General features: G+C 34.2%; 1 long non-coding RNA gene across 1 annotated transcript in view; it reads right to left on the bottom strand.

Moving 5' to 3' along the window:
• Window positions 1-793: 793 nt before the first annotated feature.
• LOC311602597 overlaps window positions 794-24,176 on the bottom strand; it is an 85,052-nt gene continuing 61,669 nt past the window's right edge. Inside the window, exon 3 of the long non-coding RNA XR_014780799.1 lies at window positions 794-810. This is a non-coding gene — a long non-coding RNA (uncharacterized lncRNA). The remainder of the gene's footprint in view (window positions 811-24,176) is intronic.

Raw genomic sequence — 24,176 nt, 5'->3', positions numbered from 1 at the left:
TCAAGAGTTCTTAGTATTTCTCATCTTTGACAAGTAGGAAATAGATGTAAGGTTCCTCCTCCATCTCCATCTAAAGGATGTCCTATGAAGGTAGCTACAATACATCTTAGGATCAGAAAAGAATTTCTGTGTGTGCATCTATGTTCTTACATTTACAATGACAGTATTTTATCAGCCTCAGCATAATGAGAGGTTGTAGTTATTCATAGTAGAAGGTGACTGGTACCTGTTTATGCACCACATTGCACACACCATATTGAATCCTTGTATTGCCAAGAACTTTCAGAAATCTTCCTAAATACATGATATATGAACAATAAATTTCCTCATTCAACTCCTAGGGAACAAATATACTGTCCTTCATTTTCCATCTCTACTAATTCTGGATCCAATGAAATAAAAGTCCTTTAAGTATTAAATCTAACCACTAGGACGAAAATTACTCTTTTCCTTTTTTACATTATCTTTAACTTGTGAGCTAAAACATGGACAACCTATAACATCTTAAGAAAGCCAAGACATGAGTCAAAAAAGGCTAATACATATATAAGACTCAAACCATTTGCCCCATTTAATCTTTTATGCAGAAGACAACACTGTGTACTTCACTGCCTTTTTCTGAAAGCATCAATCTTATTTTAACATCTCATCCTCCTTGTCCTAAAACATATGCATGAATACTGTCACATGAAAACGATAAAAAATGAATAGTACATACAATTATATGACAAAGCTTTGTATTCATAAGTACTCACACTTAATACTTTACCTTGAAGAAAGATCTGTAGTTGGTCCAATTGTCTAACAACTCTGTGAATGAGACATTACAGAAAGCTTTAAGATATGGAGATATTCATGTAGCCTAATCATCCCAAGCAGTTTTCATCACTTCAATTTGAGCATGACATATTAGCACTGATATATTTATTCTTAACTGTAAGGAAATGAAAAATGCATTTTTAAACCTTACATGACAAATGAAGCATTCTCAACCTATACCCAGATAGCTAAGGCAGGGAGGGAGTGTGGGACTGGGAAGAAATGAGGGAGGGGGTTATAATTGGGATGCAAAGTGAACAAATTAAAAATATAAAAAAACTGATTAATTTTGCAAATTACCTGTTACATAAGTTATGTGTTTAATCCCTTTCATTCTTGTTACACAAACTACGTCAGCTATGAACAATAATGAAAATATTCTAAAAGAATCAGAATATGGAAAGCATGGTATGAGAATATAAATGTATGTCACCATCCAAATACTAGTGAAACTTAACAGAATATTAAGGTGTTAACTTGCTCTATTTAATTCAAATAATTAGGACAATCATAATATAGTATTACAAAAAAGAACTATTCTAGTTATATCCTAGCTAGTATATCACATTGCAGTTTTTATCATTTATACCAAAAGGTATGAAACCTGAACCTTTATTGAGTTTATCTATACTTTCTAGTAAATACAACCACAACTGTCATTTAACTTACATTTTCTATCCCCACACTGTAATGTGTTGTTTATATTATTGTTAATACTATAGAAAATCATGGAATACTTTTTTATTTATATAAAGGATAAATTTTTCTCTTACTTATATATTCCTATATCTCTATGTGTTCCTGAAGTGAATGCTGGAGAAAATAAATTTTCCTGAGAGACCATGGTTTATTCAGATATGAGCAAGCAGATTGATTGTAGTTTCTTCAACTTTACTTTCCAAGGCCACAAGTGAGGAACCTGATGAGCTTTACTCTACTCAACATGGAGGCTTTCACTTGTATTTCACGTGATTAGCCCCCAGTTGAGTAAAGCACAGCCCAGACACTCCAGAAACTGGAACATTGTGCTAAATTCTTAAGAAGTCCTAGAAAATAACTAATTCCCATTAACACAGCCTCCTCTCAACAGGCTTTATATTTTCTTTTGGAGTGTGCTTCTAAAGGCTCTCCAACTTTTTCTTGAAGCCATCTTGAAGAAGTCAGATATGAAGACGGATGAAGTATATTCTGGAATATGGAAATTCATCTTCTGTACGGAGGCATACTATGACGATTCCCACGTGGCTACCACCCGTGCATTTGTTGAACATTACAATACTGAGAGAGGTTGCAGTTACTCTAAGTACAAAGTAACAGCAACGGCTCTCAGCATTATACTGCACACAAATTATTAGATGTGGGCTTTCTCAGTTGACTCTAAAAAAAAACAGATTTGATAATTCCTTGCAGTATAACATGATACAATGCATAATTTCTGAGGAAAGATAGCCATATTTTCTACTACTTTCCACTTCCATTTCAAAGTATCAGATTTGCTGCTTCTTTCTTTATACTCTACAATCAGTATGTATTCACAAGGTAAATAATTAATAAGCCAAATTTCCTTATGAGAATGTAAGTCAAGTGACACCAAAGATTAACAAATGAGCAAGGCAAGAACTCAAGATACCTGTAATGATTTAATAATCATCAATGTCCAGAAGAATTTATTGTTTTAATTTACACTATGAGATAGTATAGATCGATCCCTTACATTTGATATTATCAGCAACAATTTCATTCAGAATTGCTATCTAACAACTTTTCTGGATGCATGGTATCATATCTTCACTAAACTATGTCCGCAAATATATGGTTTTACAATGAAGATCATGATATTAAACTACGGATGTGCATTGCATACAATGTTTCCACCTTGACTTAAATGGACTATTAGTCACAATGAAGAAAAATTCATTTTAACATACCTGATTATAAATATGACCAAAATATACTGTATATTTTTTAAAGCATTAATAAAAACATTACTAAAAAATAGAAAGAAAAATAATCCACGATAAAAAACAAATTTAAGCATTATTTAACTACTAGCCAATCTCTACAGAAAGTGCTAGAATGAAAACTACAACTGGAAGACTATCTTCAGAAGTGAGAGTTATAGTATCCTTCAACCTTGCATACCTGCTTCCTATTTGCCCATTGTGCTGGTCCATCCTGACCATCCAATGCAACAATAAATGAAGACTATGTAGAGCCTAATCTATCCAGCATGACATCTTACACTTGTAGTTCATGTGAAGCATGCCATTCTGAATAGATTATTTTCTACAAGATATATACTTGTGTTCTGCTGGATCCTCAGTTTCCATAACATCTTTAGTACTTATTTCAGTATCAGGAAGGAAGACTTGCACTATAATTTGGTTAGTTCTTACTGTCACCTTGACATAACACAGAATTACAGAAGAAAAGAGCTTCAATGAGGGAATTTCTACATTGGGTTGGACTACAGGAAAGCCTGTGTGGGATTGTCTCAATTGTCAATTGAGGTAGGAAGATCTACCCTGAACATGGGTGGCACCATTAGTCGGGCTGGAGAAAGAGCTTAATGGACAAGAGCACCTGCTTTTCTTGAAGAAGACCCAGGTTTAGTTCCTAGCACCTATACCTGACAGCTCACTATTGCCTGTAGCTTAAAGATTTAGGGGATTCACCATCTTTTCTGGCCTCTGAAGGCACCATCATGCATGTGGTACATACAAATATATACATAAACACACATATTCATAAAATAAAAGCAAATGAAGTCATTTTTAAAAAGAATAAATAACCTGACTATTAAGCAATCAAGTATATATTTATTCTATATTCTCGACAGTGGACGTGATGTGACAAATTGCTTGAGTTCATGCCTTAAAGTCTCCACTACGCTGAACTAGAACCTAGAATCATGAGCTAAGACAAATACTTTGCCTGCTAAATTTCTTTTTGTCAGGATATTTTATCATAACAAAATTCAACTAAAACACACTTTAATCTTATTTCCTAAGTCTTAGACAAGAACTATTTATTGTCTTTCATAACACATTCCTCTCATAGGATACCACCTCATATTCCCTTTTAACTTTGAAAATAGTATTCATTAACAAGACTGTAAGTTTATTACTATTTTTCTTTTTCATATTAATGTTCCTTTTAAGATGTTTCATATTATTCTAACACATTGGAATTAAAATTATGAATGCTGCACCAAGTCTATCATGGGAATGTTATTTGTTTTAAAGTGACTGCAAAGTGTTTTGAAATCAAGAAACTCATCACTTGTGTGAAGACCATGTCCATATTGTTACCACTCTTGCATTTGTTGAACCTTACAATACCGAGAGATGTTGCAGTTACTTATAGTACAAATAAGCTGCTACCTCTCTCAGTACTGCAGAGCACACAGATTATTAAGAGAGGACATTCTGTCTCCAAGCATTAAACAACAGCTTTTACAAATTCTTTTGGTGTATCACCATACATACGCATCAAATTTCTTTCTTCTTAATTCCTAGGTAAGAGCAATTACACTGTTCTTTACCTTCCATTATCTCGCTGAAGTACATGTTTACAATCCACTCACATGACTTTACATTTCATTACATTGTTACTATCTCTTATATTTTGTTTCCACTGTTCATTATACTCTTATACTGTGAACAAATGAAAACCCAAATCACAGATTGTCTCTATCACCGGACACAAAACACTAACCTATGGAAAAGTTAGGATCTCAACATTACCTAGAGAGGTGTAATCATCATCATCCCAGAGACAGATAAAGGTGAAGAATGTGTTTTTCTTGACTCTAAAGTGATATTGGTTAAATGTACTTAATCTCACTAGCAACAATTTATTATAATACCTGCAAGTTATAAAGATCCTAAGAGTTAACCACTCCACTTTCTTTCTCTAAGCGTTTTTTCTTAAGATGGCAATTATTACTTACCCTTTGTTAAATGGAACAATTGCCACAACCAAGACAATAGGATTCTTACCATACATGTCTGTATTAAATCCTTAATGTCCTAAATATTCTACTTATCTCATTTAAGAATTCTTACAAAGTATATGTAAATATAATGATTTGTCTTGTTGCATGTACCATCTAAACAGTACTGGCATCACTTTTTATATCTTGATCAATTTGACTACAGCTATACCAGTATCAGTAAAGTTACCTCAACAAGCAGGTGACTTCTCTCTACAGAAACATTTATACCAGTACAATCTACAAAGTCTGAAATCTGATCTTATTTATACATCATCTTGAGACAACTGGCCTGCATCTTTTATCCTGTATTTCTATTGTAAAAATTAATCTAAATAATCTGCTGTTACTCTGACTTTTTGTCAAAACCAGGTAAGATTGATTTCATTTTATTTTTTCACATTAAATATACATATCTTATACTCAATGATTAGTGCACCTCTCAGCTCTCATGAAAAAGTTCTGGTAGCAGATAACTTGTCAAAGTATAAGTAATAAGTAACTGTGGAGTACCCAATCACAAAAGGGACACCTAGAAATAAAAACTTGGTATCTAAGCCTTTGGTAACATTGTGTGAGAAAGAGGAAATATTTTAAGAGCAAGAGGGCCAGAAGACAGCTGTGAAATACTGTCTCTTGTATATAATAAGACTGTTTTACCAACACACTTTCAACACTTAACAGTTCCTTGTACAATACTTGCAAAAGACTGATGGGAAATAGCTCAGAAGTCCACCCCTACATAGTTCAGGAGGAGCAGGCTATTGATGGCTGTTGAGGGAGAGTTAGTGTTTTTCAAGGACAAGCCCCTTGATCAGTTACTTGGCTATGCTCAAGTAGTAGATATGGTCAAAATTATTTGGACACAGCCACCTGCAAACACACACACACACACACACACACACACACACACACACACACACGACATCAATATAAGAATGGGCTTGGGGAAAGATAGATATGATCAAAATGACAGACAGACAGATAAGCTTGGTCTACTACTCAAACAGATGGTAGATTCTGAAGTTACATGATATGCAAAAATGCCAATGGTACTCAGTTTAGATGTCATATAAAAAGATGCCTACCCTGAGTACTCCAGTACCTGCTCATGATTTTGAAAGCAGTTTTGAGCTCAGAGGGAGCATAAACTTCACCTTGCCCATTAGTGCCTCAGTACTCATGCACACCAAGGCTCCTGAAGTCAGAGACTGCATTAAATCTCACTACTTGCTACTGGGCATCTACACAGATTCTCACTCTAGACTTTGGAACATAAAACCCGAATATCATGGTGCTCATAGTACTATGCTAACCATGAACCCTGAATTTAGGGATCACCAGGAAGAGAGACATCTGGTGCTCACTGCTCATGTGGATGATGCTGAGGTTAGAGGCATGAGAAACTACATGCCAAGCAGCTGACACTGTACCACTGACACACTCTATTGACCTTGTTTCTTAAAGTGAAATGCCACATGAAACTACCTGCCCAGCTATTGGAGTCCATGAACCAATTCTTCCTGAGATCAGAGGCTGATATTGACAAAGCATGACTTAGCTCATGGAGCTTGGCACTAAGCTACCCGACTGCCTCAGCCATCTCACCTAAGAATCAGTAAAAAGTATCTTTATGACTAAATTTCACACGGTCTCTAGCTGAAACAAAATAAGCTTAACTGAGAGAACACTAAATACAATCCAAATGCCCAGTTAATGAAGAGAATTTAAAAATATTCTATTTATCCGAAAGAGAAATACCAGATGGAGACGTCTCAATGGAAGAACACAAGCAATATGAAAAACCAAGACAGCATGGCTACACTTATGCACATTTTATTTCCTTTAAGTCCACTAATTATGAAAAGAATAAAGTAAAATATCTTGATCAAGCATGCATATATATTAGAAGCACTCAAAGCATAACTCCAAGAATTACATCTTTAAATGCAAGAAGTTACACTACATAGGAATGTGGTGTGCTGTTCTTCATCTAGAGAAGTAGCACTCACATATATTTCACATGAAGTACTCCAAGACAGATGGAATGCCAATGTTAAATAGCAGAAATCTCATTTTTTATCATAGACTTCAGAATCCATGTCATTATTTATAAAATAAGATTTTTCAACCTTGATGTGATTTAATTTTAACTTCTAGAGAAAATCAATCTACATTCCTTAACTATTCCTGTTTCTGACAGGAGGACTTTTCACCTGCCCAATCTTCAGAAGAATGTTTGTCAATACCAAGAATAAAAGTTTGATCACATTTTCTCTTCTGGAATTAGAAATATGATTATGTCATTTGCATTGTTTTCCCACTGCCAGGATACCCCTTTCTCTGAGGACTTGGGGAGGGGTTGAGGGAGTGAGAAGAGGGAAGCAGAGTGGGACTAGAAGGAAATGAGGGAGGAGGCTATGATTGAGATTACAGTGAATGCATTTTTAAAAATAAATTTAAATTAAAAATTAAAATTAAAATTAAATTAAATTAAAATTAATTTAAATTTAAATTTAAATTAAAAATTTAACATTAACATTAACAGACCAATATAGACTACTGAATTTTTTTTCCCAAGGCTTGAAGTAAAACCGCATTCTAGAAAAAACCATAATAAAGTACAATAAAAAAAAGAAATGTCAAATTCTTAACCATTGAGCCATCTCTTCAGGCCAGTGGTAGCCTAGAGAATGGAAAAAAATATTTTTAACAAGTCCACATCTGATAAAGGACTAACATGCAAAATATATAAATAAAGAAGCTAAATATAAAAACAAATAATCCAATTAAAAATGAGGTACAGATCTAAAGAAAGTTCATGATAAAGGAAACTCAAATGGCCTTGACACACTTAAAGAAATGTTCAATATCTTTGCCCATAAGTGAAAAACACATCAAAAGTATTTTGAGATTCCACCTTACAACACCTGTCAGAATGGCTAAGATCAGTAACACAAGTGACAGAACATGCTGGTGAAGATGTAGAGAAAGAAAAACAATCCTCCATTGGTGGTGGAGTGCAAATTTGTGCAACCACTGTGAAAATCAACCTGTTTGTTTTTCAGAAAATTGGGAATAGTGATATCTCAAGACCCAGTTATATAACTCCTGGACATATACCTAAAAGATAATCTACCATCTCACAAGGACACTTGCTTAATCATATTCATTGCTATTCTAGTCGTGATAGGCGAAATTTGGCTATCAAGATGTCCTTCAAGAAATGAATAGATAAAGAAGAAATTGTGGTATATTTACACAAAATGAGTTTTATTACTCAGCTGCTTAAAAAATGACATCATAAAATTTGTAGGCAAATGAATGGAACTGGAAAAAAAAAGTCATCCTAAGTGGGGTAACTCAGACCCAGAAAGAAAAATATGGTATAAATGAATATTATTAGCCTTTATGCAAATGATAACCAAGCTAGACTCTGTTTACCATGATAGTTTATATATAAAGGAAGAGACTAGGGAATGACACATGGATCTCCCTAGGAGGGGGAAATAGAATAGATTTTACTGGTGGACAGAAGGTAGGTTGGGATGTGAGTAGGAGGATCAGGAGGGGAAAAGTGGAGGGCAGAAATGTTCAATGAGGAAATTCTGGGAGGAGGTGAGATGGAAAGAACTGATAAGCACTTGAGCAATGGTATGGAAACCTAGTGTAGTAGAAATTTCCTGAAATAAATAAAGGCGATCCTAATGAGGTCTAATAATGGGGTTAATGGGGTCCTAACTGGCCATCTCTTGTTGCCAAGTAAGTCTTCCAGTCCCAGAACTGGGACGCTTTTAATTTAGTTGTTAGCCAAGGGGGTTCCATGAAAATCCCCAAACATCCCAGGCTGTTGTTGCTCTCTACAAACAGACTACAGGGCCCCATAGCATAGAACAGCACCTCTACAACTTATTGAACATAAAGAACTTGAGGTGGGGCCTTCATGGAACCTTTACCCTTAGTGTCTTTGGTATGGGAATGTATTCTGTAAGCCACCAAAACAGAAATGTAAGCACCAACCTAGGCACAAAATCTTCGACCTAGAATATGTTCTGCCTGCAAGATATACTAGGACAATGGTGGCACAGAACTTGTGGGAATAGCCAACCAACATCTGACTTGTTTGTGTGACTAAGTACCAGGGAACTAGGGGGTAAAGAAAATATTACTGGTCTAAAAAACGAAAAGTAACAATAAAATGACTCCAGTTGACATTCTGCTATACTCAAAGATCAGTGCCTTATCCTCCTACAAAAGATGGGAACAAATACACAGACCCATAGCTATATACTATGTAGAGTGAGAGACCTAGAAATACACAGCTCTCTTCAGAACTCAGAGCATCCCATGGAAAAGGAGACAGAAAGAATGTAATAGCCAGAGGGGATGGAGTATACCACAGAAACTCAGAATCAACTAAGTAAGGCACTTATGAGCTCACAGAAACTGAAGCAGCAAGCACAGGGCCTACAGGAGCTAGCAACAGGTGTAATAGTTTCCAGCTTATTTTTTGGGACTAATGACTGTGTGAATGATGGGTCTCTGATTCTTGTGCCTACTCTTGGAAGATTGTTGAAGGATGAAAAAAATAAAAGAACAAAAAGAAAGGACACTTTTTTCCTAAGGCAAAAGAATCCCAAAATTCAGGGTCTTTTGTCCTATGTATGGCATAGTGTGCTTTTTTAACATAATCTACCCCATATTGTTATTCTCTAACTTTATTGTGACTTGAATAATTGTCAAACACAATTAATCTAAAGTAAACACTTCCTAGATGCATTAAACACTCACTCAGGATCTTAAGAACACTGAAAGCATTAATCTGGATATACAATCGTCATGTTTATAAGGAGACAGCAAGTAAGGAATATGGTAAACCTCCCTCTACCTAAAGATACCACTATATTTATTGTACTTCAATAACATCTACTCAGAATACTATTCATGAGGAATTTCATATTGGTATGAAATACCATTCTCAATCTTCACCTTTTCCTCTTATCAAAAATACACCTGTAAAATGATGCTTATAAATATTGTTATTTGTAACAAATTCACTTCTTGGCAGAATAACCAGATTCACTAGTAAATTTTACAGAATAACCACTACAACCTTTCTTCATAGTCATTTCTTATGTGTCTACTTTTTGGAAGAATATTTATTGAATTTTCAGCTTTTCCAGCTTTGGAACTGTCTTTTCCTCTTTATTCTAATCAAAGATATATTTACAAAGAATAAAGTAAACTAAATATACGAAATGAAAATAGCACATACATGTGATGGATTGTTATTCAGCTACTAATGAAAATGAGATTATACCATTTTTAGGAAGATTAGGTGGGTTCCAAACATAGATTGAGGTAAAGAATGAAAAATACAACATGTTCTCTCCTAATTGCAGATAATGAATTTAACATTAATATTTGAAAATGGTATAATAACGTATAACACACTGTATGTTAACTAAAACTGAAAATAAAATACTAAAAAAAAGATAACAGGAACAAAAAAGAATCATCATGAAAGTTATCATAAGCTAAAACACTGAACATTATTTGAAAATTAATGATAATGTCATAGAAACTACATGTACAACAGGTACAGGTACAGTCAGGTTCTCTAGAGAAACAGAACCAACAGAGTATTAATAAGAATTAATATTAGTGACTTACATGATACGGTAGGGGAAGTCCCACAGTGGTTGTCACACTGGCGAGGATGAGAGTCCAGTAGTTGTTGAGTTCATGAGGCTAGAAGCCTTAACATTCCTAGTGTGATACAGGCCCAGAAAATTGTAAGAACGACAATTGTCTTTAGCTGTTAAAGCACAAGGCTGGGTCCTAAGACCAGTGAAACAATGCAACAGCAGCAGCAATATCATAGTTGAACTTATCAGCTATGTGAAGGCAAACATATAAACAGAAAAAAATATACATATAGACATACTCAAACATGTTTGTAACAACTATTAATAAAAACTATAAATTTGGAAAAAACAAGAATGGGTGTATGGAAAGGTTTGTAGGAAAGAACAAGATGTAATTATATAATAATTTTAAAACTTAAAAAATATTTCTTCTATTTATCTAGGCTGCCATCGAAAGGTGCTGCCCATATTTAGGATCATCACACCTCCACTACCCAGAAGTGATCAAAATCACTGGGCTTCTTGAGCCTTTTACCCCTAGACAAAAAATGTAAGGAAAAATACTAAACTACAACAGGCAGCTAAGCAATGTTGAGTGTAAAAAGCAGCTTTGCTCAGGGCTGAGGTTGCAAATTAGTTATTCAGAACCAAGTAGTCAGCCATGAAATTGTGTGTGTGTGTGTGTGTGTGTGTGTGTGTGTGTGTGTAACACTAATCAGACTGAATAGGTTGAACTTACATATTTGTGTGTGTGTGTGTGTGTGTGTGTGTGTGCGCGCGCGCATGCGTGCGTATAAAACAACAGCTAAGGATAAAAAAATTTAAAAATGAGAGGAGGGTTATATAAGTGATTGGTGGGTGGTAAAGAAAAGAAATAATACTGTAATTATATTTTAATTCAAAACATTAAAATAAAAAAGCAAGACTACAAATGCTAACATTATATCTTCTGTAATAATTTAAGGAACAGGTAATCTTATGGAAGACCACACAAGAGCATCTATAATGAACAAAAGCATGACCATCCAAAGGCTAATGAGATACATGTTGAAATTTACCATACATGTAGAACTGTAACTGCTCCCATTTAATTCAAGCCACCATCATCATCAAAGCACAAGAACCACACAAGAACCTTATGCAGCATCTTCTCCTGCAAGATGTCATGTCCTTCTGCTTATCTTTAAGTTTGGTAAAAACCAAATATACAAGACTATATTAATTTTGGTTGATCATATTAAAAATGAAATTATATTACCACATCTAAATGTGTTCCTAAAAGTTAAAATGACGTCCTTACAGAACATAGTTTATGAAGCCACAAAGCTTCAATAAGTTCAGGAAGCATGTCAGATATAACTGTACTTACAGCAACATGACATTCTGAAGCCACAAAAAAAATGAGGAATGTGATGCGCCTTTATCAACACAGTAAAGCATCTTTCACACATATTTTACATGATAGTTACCAATCTGTGTAAATCAATGCGCAAGATATAAAAAGCCAGTATCTTTCACAATTTCACTCTTCATTAGAAATCGTAATTGCAGGACTCTTGCATACTTAACCTCCTTTAGCCATAAATCTTATAGAATACCTACCAGTTTTATTTTAACATGAATACTTTTCATATAATATCCTTTAACATTCAACATTTCTGAAAACAGTTTCCTCTATCAACAGAAAAGTCTACAAAAATATGACAGACTCATTACATTTCATTATTTCTCCTCTAAATTGGTAGGAATTACAAAGAAAGATTCTCTACTGATTCCATCTGGAGGCTGTTTGTGGTGAAGGAAACTACAATGCATATTGGAATTAGGAAACATTCCTGTGTTGTTATGTCTATAAAAACTTGTACAAGTTACCACCACAGCAATGCATGAAACACATACTATTTGTAAAACACTAAGGATAATAAAAACCACAGACTTTTACCTTACACATCTTATTCCCTAGCCTACATCCTATTTTATGATTAACACGATGGTGGGAAAGATCTGCATTCAAAAATTACTTAGGTTTATTTTTATTATTAAATATGTTAATAGCCTCCATTCACATATTCTTTAAGCTCAGTGTTTGTGAACTACATAGTAGTAAAATGTCTTGTAAAAGGTTAATATTTAATATTCCCTAGAAGCATCTGATGCCCATCTACTATCCTGGAAGCACAAAAATCTTTAAGTTTAGGAACAATATTTTCATATGCATGAGGTCACAATGAGCCATATGGTAAGCTTTCTTCCACCTAGAGGTGAAACTCACATTTATTTTCAATGAAATTATATACCAGTTATAAATATTAAAAACTTTGTAAGAATGAATCTAGATTAACTTAAGGTTAAAAATAAAACCAAAAATGTGAAAGACTGTTTAAAACTATCACTCAGAATTTATCAATCCACCGTAGAACATGATATGTATTTATGTATACTTACTATAAAATATATCTACAATACTATTTGGCACATATTTCCATCTAAAAATTTTAAGCAGTTGTTTGCATAGATGATTGTAAAAACTAAGATGACATAAATTAACAATTAAGATCAGACAAGGAAAACCACATGATGCCCCAAACATACCAAAGAACTATAGGTAATTAATTGGGGAAAAGATGGGAGGAGGAAATTTCTATCCAATTTCAACTAATGGAAGAGCACAACAACTGGTTGTCTAGTGCCAAATAGTTGTCCCTGAAGACTCACAAAAAAGTGACACTAAACAGACTCATCAGTATATATTTAGGAATATCTATTTATACATACATATATAGATTCAATAACGATTATTGAAAGAAGTCAAATATTGTGTTTTAAAAATTTTTACTACATATACATTTATATTATTACATAAATATACAATAAACTACCTATACCAAGAAGAACCACGAAACAGTCAGGAATTATATAAATGTTACATTCGTAATGTTTTGGCTATTTGTATTTGGCAACCTTGAAGAAAACATCTTTCCTCTCTTGGTGCATCTAAAATTCTGAATATAAATCAGTACTATCATATATGATCTTCATCAACTATCTATCTAGACCTAAAAACATTTTAACGACTAAATAACTAAGCTTAATTGTAAAACTAAACTACATGATCTTCAACCCCATCAGAGACTTGAGAAGGAATAAAATTATCTGAGTAGACAGAAAGTACAGCCTAATGGTCCAATATATTTAACAAATATTTGAGAGGCAGGAACTAAGGAGGACTTGCTTACCCTGTCTTGGCAGAGTTTTGCCATCGACTCTGCTTGCATCCAAGCTTGCCTATTTTTAGATAGAATTCTGTCTGTGGTAGAAATGAGGACATTTTGCCCAGTGGCTGCTTTGTTGAATGTAAAGCCATCTCCATAAGGAGGTTCTTGGATGCTCATCATCTTCTTTGAGGTAGGCTGGGTGTTGCTAGGAGTTAACCTGTCTTATTGTCAAAGAATATTTAAAACGATAAAAACATCTTTAAATGCCCTAATCTGAATGTTTTTGAAGACTGTATCTAATTATTTTACCTTACCTATAGAATCATATCTATATGATAAACCTAGGGTGCATATTTTTGAGAGAAAAATAAAGTATACCAATGTATCAAAGTTAAATTTATTTTACATCAATACACAAAATTATGTACCAGAGAATTAAAAGTAACCTTATTTGCGAGTAACAATTAAGGCCTTAAGTTGAGGAGTAGATTCAATAATTTATTTTTTGTCTCACCATCTCTATATATTTCTTCATTTCCCTTTCTTTCTTTTCAACTCCTATCTCCAAATCTAAGAAAGAAAGATATAGGAAAAGACATAGACATTCCTGAGTCCAGCCTTATTTTCATTCTGAATAATCACTTATGACCAATTCCCAGTGAAAATAATCATCTATAGCCCAAGAAAAAAATAAAAATCCTACCCAACCCCTCTTGAGAGAGATAGGGTGTTGTTCTCTTAGGGATTCTTCTGGTTGAGTTGGGATGAATAATACCTTTATAGGGGCACAAATAAAATTAGGGAAAATGGCTAAAAATCTAGGAAAAGCATGTGTGGTCCAGTTTCTAAATGTTGAGAAATTTCAGGCTTTGAAGCCCTTTGTGTGACAGTCTAAAATGCTGGACCAATTTGAATTGGAAGCTGTCCTGTTTTGATGAGGAACAGCAACTTAAGCACTTGGTGCTGGAATATGAAGGATGCAGGATGTCAAAGTGCCTAACATACTTAGAGGAATGAACCCTGTCAGGTCTGATCCAACATCAGCATCCAGTTCTTTTCTTCTGAAAACATACAATTTCTCACAAGCATTATACAATCCTAAAATTATAAATGTATGAGGTGTGCATGATGCACAGAACATTTAAGGCTGGTTCTCTGCTCTTTGTATGAACAGAAGAAAGATATCTGTAAAACTTTATTCATGCCATACCAAGAATGGCATCTAATAATAAATCACAGTGATTCAGTAATCAACAAGAAGCACTGTCTATGCATAGAAATTCATGTTTCAGCCAGTCTCAGATAGATGTCTATTCATATTTCATCCAGTTTCAGAGGTATTCCCATGTAGTGGGATTAGTAATATAAGTTACCTGCTTGTTCTGCAGTTTGAATTCTTCACATCCCAACTGTAGCTGCCTCCCTCATCACCTCCCAATTCCACCTCCCCCCTTCCCCTAGTGAGGTCATATATTTGAAAGACAGCAGAAGGGGAATTTGTAAAGGAGTTCGGAGGGAGAAAATAGAAGGGATAAATGTTATAATTAAATTAAAAATTTAAAAATAAACTAACTGTAATCTATAAGACCAAGAACAAATAAAGTTTTGTGCATCTGCATATTTATAATTCTGTATGTGTCTGTAAGTTAAACACTTAAATATTCACCTTTCAAAAATGTGGTCCTTTAAATACATATCCAAATTAAAACCATCAAGACCTATCAAGGGTAAAGGCTCCTATAACACAATGAAGTTCTAAATGATAAACATAGTGAGCCTTCCTCTACCCAATATGGCATCATCACTTATATTTCACATGATGGACAACAAATTAAGTAAAGCAGGGTACACCATTTATTTAATATGGAAATAAAAGGTAGCTTCTACAACCCTCTTTGTTGGGTTTGACCCTCTTTGTTTGACAAAAGATAACTTTTGTCAAAGTAACAATTATACATGATAATCCAATCCTGGCCTACTTTGTATGCCATACAGATTGAATATTCACAATTCTTTATCATAAATCCCTCCAAAAGCACATACTCTTGTGTCTTTTGCTTCAAAAATGGTCTTTTCTACCAAGACAATAAGACGGACTGTATTTTACTTATGTAGGTTAGATTTTCTCATCACAGTTAATTTTTTTCCTCCTGTAACATATAAGAATCAAAAAGAATTATCTTGAGGTTATCTGTTAAAAAGTTAGTTACAATGAAGCAATAAATTGAAAAATATATCTAAAATATGTGTATATACATCACCATGTTCATACATGAAATACATATGGCTAGCAAAACAAAGTGATGTTTAGTGAACCTTACTCTACTCAGAGAGGATGTAGTAACAAGTAATACAAAGTGACTCATACCAATCTGAGTATTGCAGGGCACACAGCATGTTAAATGGTGTCCTGTATTTGTGATAGATTCCTTATTAAATGGAATCACTCATCTCATTATCACATGACACATGAGCAATGAATTTATGAATTTAACTAGGTGAAGACCAACTATATTGTATTTATGTTTGCATTTATACACATTTTCTTTTGCATATATTACTGGGTGATTTTAAAGGAACTCATTTTTCCTTTTCTTTGCATTCTTTAACCTATACCACCTTCTATGAGGCAAAGAGTGAATAAATCAAAATATTTTTGTGTGGCAGAGTAATTCTTTGCAGCCATGGCTGTCGTGGAACTCTCTATATAGACCAGGCTGACCTTAAGCTCACAGAGATACATCTGCCTCTGCCTCTGGAGTGCCTGGATGGTCTTCCTGAGAATGTTGGAAAAGCTTGTCTTATTTCACTATTGTTCCCATTGTATAAGGGTAAGTGACAGGAAATGTTTGATGAGAAATGCCTGGAGAACTTCAATGTACTTGATATTTTCAAGATTCTTAGCCTGAATTATATGAAGTGCAAACTTATTTTTTCTCCTGGGTATGATAAAGTATGCAGGGCATGTGGAAAGCTTCAGTAGCAGTATCTTTATAAAAGAGATCATGTGTTAGGACTTCCTTAAATTAGGGCTGGTAAGATGATCTCATAAAGTAATGTGCAACAAGAAGGTCCAGCTTAAAACTAAATAATTTTTAAATGTCTAAGTCATAAGAAACCAACAGGTCCTGTAAGAATTGGAACCTCAAGTGGATGGACCTTAGGTACATCATCACTACCACGGAAAGTCAATATCACAAGCCTTTCCAAAATTTTCAGGAAGAGCATTAATGGCCATTATGTTTTTTTCCTAACACAAACATAATAACATGAACTATTACTTAGAAACTATCCTTAGACTAATTCTAAGAATCCAATAGTTTATTGAACCTGCATCTAGACCGTGAATGAGATATATCTGACAATATATTTTAGTTTATAAATTATTACTCTTGCTAAAGAACCCATCTGAATTGCACCCATTTGATTAGAATATGTATAACATACTAAATGTAGATATTTCACCTTAGTGTACTCTGTTCAGTCCTGTATCTTTCATTACTCTCTTGCTTGCCACAGGATGGAAGGGATGGTGTCAGCTCTCCTGTGCTCATGCTCTCAGGGATGTCTCTCCCAAGCCCTTCCCTCTAGGGACAACTCTAATGTGCTACCATGAATAAACACCTTAATTTCCTTCATAATGACTACCACTGTTAACTGAAATAAATGATTTATTCCCCAGTCTGTTTTTGGTCATGGTGTTTTATCATAGCAATGGAAATATAACCAAGACACTATGAGTTTGATAGAGTAAGAAAAGAAATGTGCCCCAACAGAAAATTGCCCAGTGCCAGACAGACTCACTACAGAATTATACCAGACCTTCAAAGAACTAAAATCAATACTACTCATTTTACTTTGTGATATAGAAAAGGAAGAAATGCTTTCAAACTTTTCATACAGCCAGTATTACCATAATAAACTCAGAGATTCCTGGATTCTCAAAGTGCTAAGAACAAGGGACTATTGATCCCTAAATGGGATATGAACATCGTTTACTCATTCCAAGTGTCTGGCAACATAGTGAAAGAGGAGTACGATGAAGACCATTAGATGCTATTTTTATGAGCATGGTATGAACATTATAGTCATGAACTCACAGTACTAGTGGCTGCCTATATACTGAATGTATAAGACTAACCCCATAAAGATTCAGTCATAAACTTGGGAGGGTTTCATGGGCCAGAAGACCACTCATAGAGTAAAAGGTTATAGAAGAACACAAAATCACTGTCTTCAGTAACATACCCGTGGATGAATTACTCATATTCTAGTACATAACTCCACATACAGATGGTTACAAATAAAGCAAAAAGTTATGAAGCTGAAATGGGGACGTGATGGTGACAAGGAGAAAAGCACTAGTAGGGAGATACATGTGCCTAGAATAGACAAGATATGTGAGTAATTCAGAGGGAAAGGGAAAGGAGAATGACATGAGTCAAATAACAAAAACAATATTTTAAAAAGTAATAGGGTAAATGTGTCTTACTTTAAAAAAAAAAATATATATATATATATATATATATATATATATATATATATATATATATATATATATAGTTTTATGTGTCTATTTTCAATGGGGTTACATTATATGGGATAATAATGTTTCCTATAAGAGTCCCAGACTCACCACATCTAAAAAAAAAAAAACCCCCAGTGCCAGGCAAGGGCCAGCTCCCTTTGAAGTATTCTTCAGGGATTAAAGAGACCCACAACCAAAACAGTGCAAGTTGCCTAATGTGGTAATTATTTAGATATGCTCATCATTCTTTTTCAATTATCCTTTTCAGGTCAGGTTTCATCACATTTATGAAACAAGGTACATGCACTCCAACTTAATTTAATCTGAGAAAAATAAAATAGAATATGTAGCCCAGTATCATTAAGTATCCATTTATCTTAAAAGGATATTCTCTCACTGCTCCCTTCCATATGGATGGCTACCAATATAAAGAAAGAATTCAGTCTTGGTCTTGACAATAAGAGCCTATGTCTGCAGAAACCACATACTTGCGTCACGAGAAATCAAGTTAGTCTTTATCCAGAAGCTTCAATCCTACTGGCTATCCTTCATAGTTCTCTAAGGTGCGATGCATGGTAAAAATGCAGCTCTGAAGCCCAAGAGCTGAAATAATGAGTAGCCTTGCTACTGGTGCAACACCGCCATAAATATTATATAAATAACCATATAATTTCTGTTGAATTTATTGCCCACTAACCTGTAGTAACTGTCAAAAACCCCCACCTTTTCTTTCTTGACTATACTCAATGTACAATGAACTCCTAGAAATACAGAACATATATCCTATTGAATAAGCAACTACTATTTGTCATGAATACATGGATGCCAATAAAACAAAATATTTGTTATTTGTCTGAATAAGACAGTGCACACAGCATGATGTTATTTAAAATGACTCTATTGTATTCTTCAGCCTTTATCAAAATTGCCCATATAATATGACATACAATTGTTGCACTAATTTATTCTTAAATTCTGGGCAACCATAGTTATAAAGAACTTCACCCTGCATTTTTTACTATAGATTCTCCAAATTTCTTTCCATTTCCCTAGTTTTATTGTTTTTTAAAGGGAAGGAGTATAATCTCCCTTATGTTTACCTATAAAGACTCATGGAGAACCAAAATCCTTTTTAAAAAAGTCTAGGTCTTGGAAACATCACCAAAATACCTAAGGCTAGAGAAAATGCTTCATGGACATTTGTCACTACACTATCAACATCCAGATCCCTTATCTTATGAAAATTATGCAAGTATCTCACCAGCACCAATATGAGAAGGGCACTGCCCAGGACATCTTTAATGATGAGGTCATTTCCCAGACTTCTCTAAGATATCCAATAACAATGCATGGTATATCTGATTCTTATTATAATTTATTTTCTTTCTGGATGCTCTGGACTCCTGTTTATCTGTCTAGTTGTCAAAAGCAAATGTATGAAGTTGTGCTCAATTTGTTTTTACCTATAAGGATGGTACTTTAGTGTCTTCCAATTTTATCTTCTACGTTCTGTAAGTGCTCCTGAGGTATGATTTCTAGAAAAGAAATCATCTTATTTAATTATAGATTCTACAGGCTCAAATGACAAACTGAAATCAGGAAAGGCATGTAACATGGACCTTCACTTACACTTCCATGAACATCCAGAGCTAAATCAAATGAAGAATATAGTGAGCATTACACTATCCAGCATGGTACCAGTCATATGTGTTTCATGTGACAGGCATCAATCTGAATAGGGCACTGCACACAACTCATAGAAGACAGGATTATTGAAACCCCAGCCTTATTCATATTTTCCCATTTCTTTAACTTAGTAATAATCTCCATGCTATTTTACTGAGAGCCATACACAAGAACCCCACAGTCTCTCACCTTGAGTTCTCAGTGAATTCTCTCATGGATCCTATTTTTTCTTTGAAGATTTGATAAAGTCACAAAGGTAAGCATGTTGTAGCTTTCCATTTTTTGTACTAGAATGAATAATTTGATTCTTTGCACATTAATTTCTGGGCCATAGAGCCTGTTTTTTAAAAGAATACTACTAAGCTAATGGTAAATAAGAATAACCAAAAATTTAAACATATAAGAGTAAACAAGAAAAGACTTAAATTTGAGGAGCTAAGGTTAGGTTTTTTAAGGCTATAAGTATAAAGACGGAAGAAGAGATAACAAGACCAAAACTAATCTAAGACATTATAGTTCTCATTTTCTTTGAAAAAATTTGTTTCATTTGTTTCTCATAAAATAAATCTTGACCCCAGGCTATTGTTATGCCACTCCTCGCAGTCCCTTCCTTCATTCACTCTCCCCCAAATCCATTGTTACTTCATTTAATTTCAGGAAATAACAGCTGAATCTGTATGCTGTGTTTTGCTGTCCTCCACTCCTCTGGCTCCTACAATCCTTCCTCCCATTTTCCTTGGGCATTCTCTGAGCTTCTTCTAGTTTCTGGCTGTGGGTCTCTGTTCCCATAAACTGCTGCAAAGGACCCTGTCAAGAGAACAAAGCAACAGCCTACAGATTAGGAAAAGAGCTTCACTAACCCTACATCCGACAAAGGGCTAATATCCAAAATATATAAAGAGCTCAATAAATTAAACACCACCAAGCCAAGTATCCCAATTTATAAATGTGGTATAGAGATAAACAAAGAACTCTGATTAGAGGAATATCGAATGGATGAAAAACACTTAAAGAAATGGTCAGGGGAAAAAAAAAGAAGTGGTCAGCATCCCTAGTCATCAGGAAAATGCAAATCAAAATTACTCTGAGTTCTACCTCACACTTATCCGGATGGCTAGCACATGCTAGTGAGGTTGTGGAGAAAGGATGAATACTCCTCCATTGCTGGCAGGAGTGCAAACTTGTACATCCACTTTGGAAATCAACTTGGCACTATCTCAGGAAATTGGGAATAAGCCTACTTGAAGACCCAACCATACCACTCCTGGGCATATGCCCTAAAGATGTTTCAACATACAACAAGGACATTTGCTCAACCATGTTAATAGCAGCCTTATTCATAAAAGCTAGAATCTGGAAACAACCTAGATGTCCCTCAGTCACAGAATGGATAAAGGAACTATGGGACACAACAAAATACTATTCAGGTATCAAAAACAAGGAAATCTTGAAACTTGCAGGCAAATGGATAGAACTAGAGAAAATCATCCTGAGTGAAGTAACCCAGACCCAGAAAGACTAACAGGGTATATACTCACTCATGAGCTCATATTAGCCATGCAACACAGGATAACCATATTACATTCAGAATTATAAACTCATCAAGATACAAAAGATGTTTTCTTCAAGGTTGCCAAATACAAATAACCAAAACACTGTAAATGTAACATTTATGTAATTCCTGCTTCATGGTTCTTTCTTACTTTATATAGTGTATTGTCTTTATGTGTAAAAATAAAAAAGCTGTAAAAAATAAAAATAAATACCTCATTTACTATATATTGTATATGCTCAAACGTTCTTCTTGTGCATGATTGCTTCACAAAGTTTCTCCTCCCATCACTGTATGAATTGTGTGTTTTATATATCTTTATCTATCTTCATGAACATAGTTCTATATATGGGCATGGCAGGATTTATATTGTACAGACTTGCAAAAAGATTAAAGGATATTAATTGAATCAAATTCCGCTTAGCTATAATGCAAATACATCTGATAACTGTTAACAAAACACAAATACGTTATGACATGTCAATAATATCAAAGTAACTTTGACTTATGGTTGTGAGAGTTTTTCTCATATAATCCCTTAGCAATACCATAAAAATTTTGAAAATAGAAGCATCACTGTGTGGAAAGGGATAGGGGGCTCAGCTCTCACTAATGTAGCTTTACTGTAACTGAGATAGGAGGAAACAGAAAATGCAAAATATACCCCTACAGACAACTTTGACCTTTTCAAATATTATTTCTAAGCACCTATTTTCACGGCATCAAAATGCATTTTTTCTCACTTTTATTAGTTCACACATATGAATGCACAACAGTCACAAGATCTGCACAGGCTCAATCAAGACAAATTCTAGCATAAAAAGGAAAGACGGGAACTAATTCCCACTTTCTAGTTAAGTAGTTTATAGCTTCTGGAAAAGGAGAGTCATTTTTTTTTTACAGGTATGGCCCCTAATGGGATCACCCTCTAGTGAAGACCATACATCCAAGAGTATATAGACAACACAAATTGTATATAATGGATTTAAAATAAAGAGGATAGAAAGACAGGTTCACAGAGAACAGGGATTGGATATTGTAGAAGTTGGGGAAGAGGAAGAATATGTCAAACTGCATTATAGCATGTCTTTTTAACATTATTAATTATTTTCTCTTTTAACAAGTGGAAATTATAGTAAGAATCCTCATGTGATTCCCTTTCACTTGTATATTGTCAAGGTTGCTTATATTGTGCTATCAGAATTCAGAAAATTATTTCTAGTATATATCAAGTTTTTGAAATATGCCTGTCATTACTACCAAAAATGTTATATTTAGAGTACCCAGCTATGCATAGTAACAAAATATAGTACCTGTATAAGGACAGTTTATACAACAAGAAAAATGTAAATTAAGTCCCAGATGACTCTCCGCCACTTTCATTAGTTATCCTCACACACCATAATTCATGGGTAATAAGTGTTTAATACAATAGTCTTAAGTATTACCAAACTCTATTTTCTTTCATTTTAAAATTCGCCCTTTGGATTCTATGGCCTATATTCCACTTATAATATTTTATAATTTTTCTATCGATTGGGAACAAAATTTCTTCCATATGTATTCTCTGTTAACTTATAAGGATGAATGAAATGAAAAATGAAATCTTATGGAACCTTAGGTTAGAGATGACTTATCATTCTACTAACACTTACGGTAAGGGAATCAAAGCTACCTGTGACTATACTGTCACAAGTATCCAGAGGAAATACCAATTAAACAACAAAGTGGGAAGGCATGGTCTACCTAGAGAGGTCCAGGTCACATGTATTTAATCTAAACAGAACTTAGCTGAGAAAAGCACTGCCCATGGTATCCTTAAGGAAGAGGTCCTTTCACTGAAGTCTCCCACCATGCCTTTTGGTTTTCCTTATACCTAAATAACACATATTTCTATTCTGAAATAATTTATTATAAAGGCCACAAGAAAAAAACACATCATGGTCTCTCATTATGCATTTTTATACTTTCACTTTATGTATTAAATATGCAATTGTCACTAACTTGAAAGTAAAATTTTGTCCTTTTCTCTTTTTTTATCTAGGAAGTACTTTACTATCTTTCATGTATTACTCACGTCTTCAAGATATTCATGTTAAGAATAAGCCACATAGGTGATTTTCTAAGAATTCTAATTTACAAATGTCTAACAAAGCCTTCTTGGGATGAGAGAGTACAAACCTAATGCATTGTAGCCATACTAACACTAACCATCTATATTTCTCTAAAACATAAAACATAAAGTTCAGTCGCATGTGGTAAAAACAACTTGAACCTAGCTGAATTGTGTCATGTTACACATATGACACATAGCCATGGAGGTGCTGACCCAGATCAGATGCTTTACACTGAAGCTCTTACTGGTCCTTTCAGTAAATCATGACATTTGATTTCTGAAATAATTTCTTCCACAGTATTATGTAAAGCCAACATCTTGTTCTTTACCTTGCAGGCTAAATCCGATTTTCTGACCTATACTCCAGATATAATCTAATCGTTTAAAAATTTAAAATAATAAAAGGTATATAATCTCACCTTTATATCTTAAAACATGCAATTTACAAAAGAGAACATAAGCACTGAAATGAAAATGAGAAAGTCTACATTCTAGAAGCATCAACAGTGAATACAAGATGAGAGAAACAACTCCAAGTTATTTTCACCTACACAAATACACAATCTAGATGCAAGAAGTAATGTAACACATAAGGACCCTTACTATCAATATAGAGGG

This window comes from Acomys minous (assembly GCF_964271855.1).
Source record: "Acomys minous genome assembly, chromosome: 7".
In the NCBI taxonomy this organism is placed as follows: Eukaryota; Metazoa; Chordata; class Mammalia; order Rodentia; family Muridae; genus Acomys; species Acomys minous.
The sequence above is the reverse complement of the archived record's forward strand: the minus strand, read 5'-3'. Positions and strand labels throughout refer to the sequence as shown.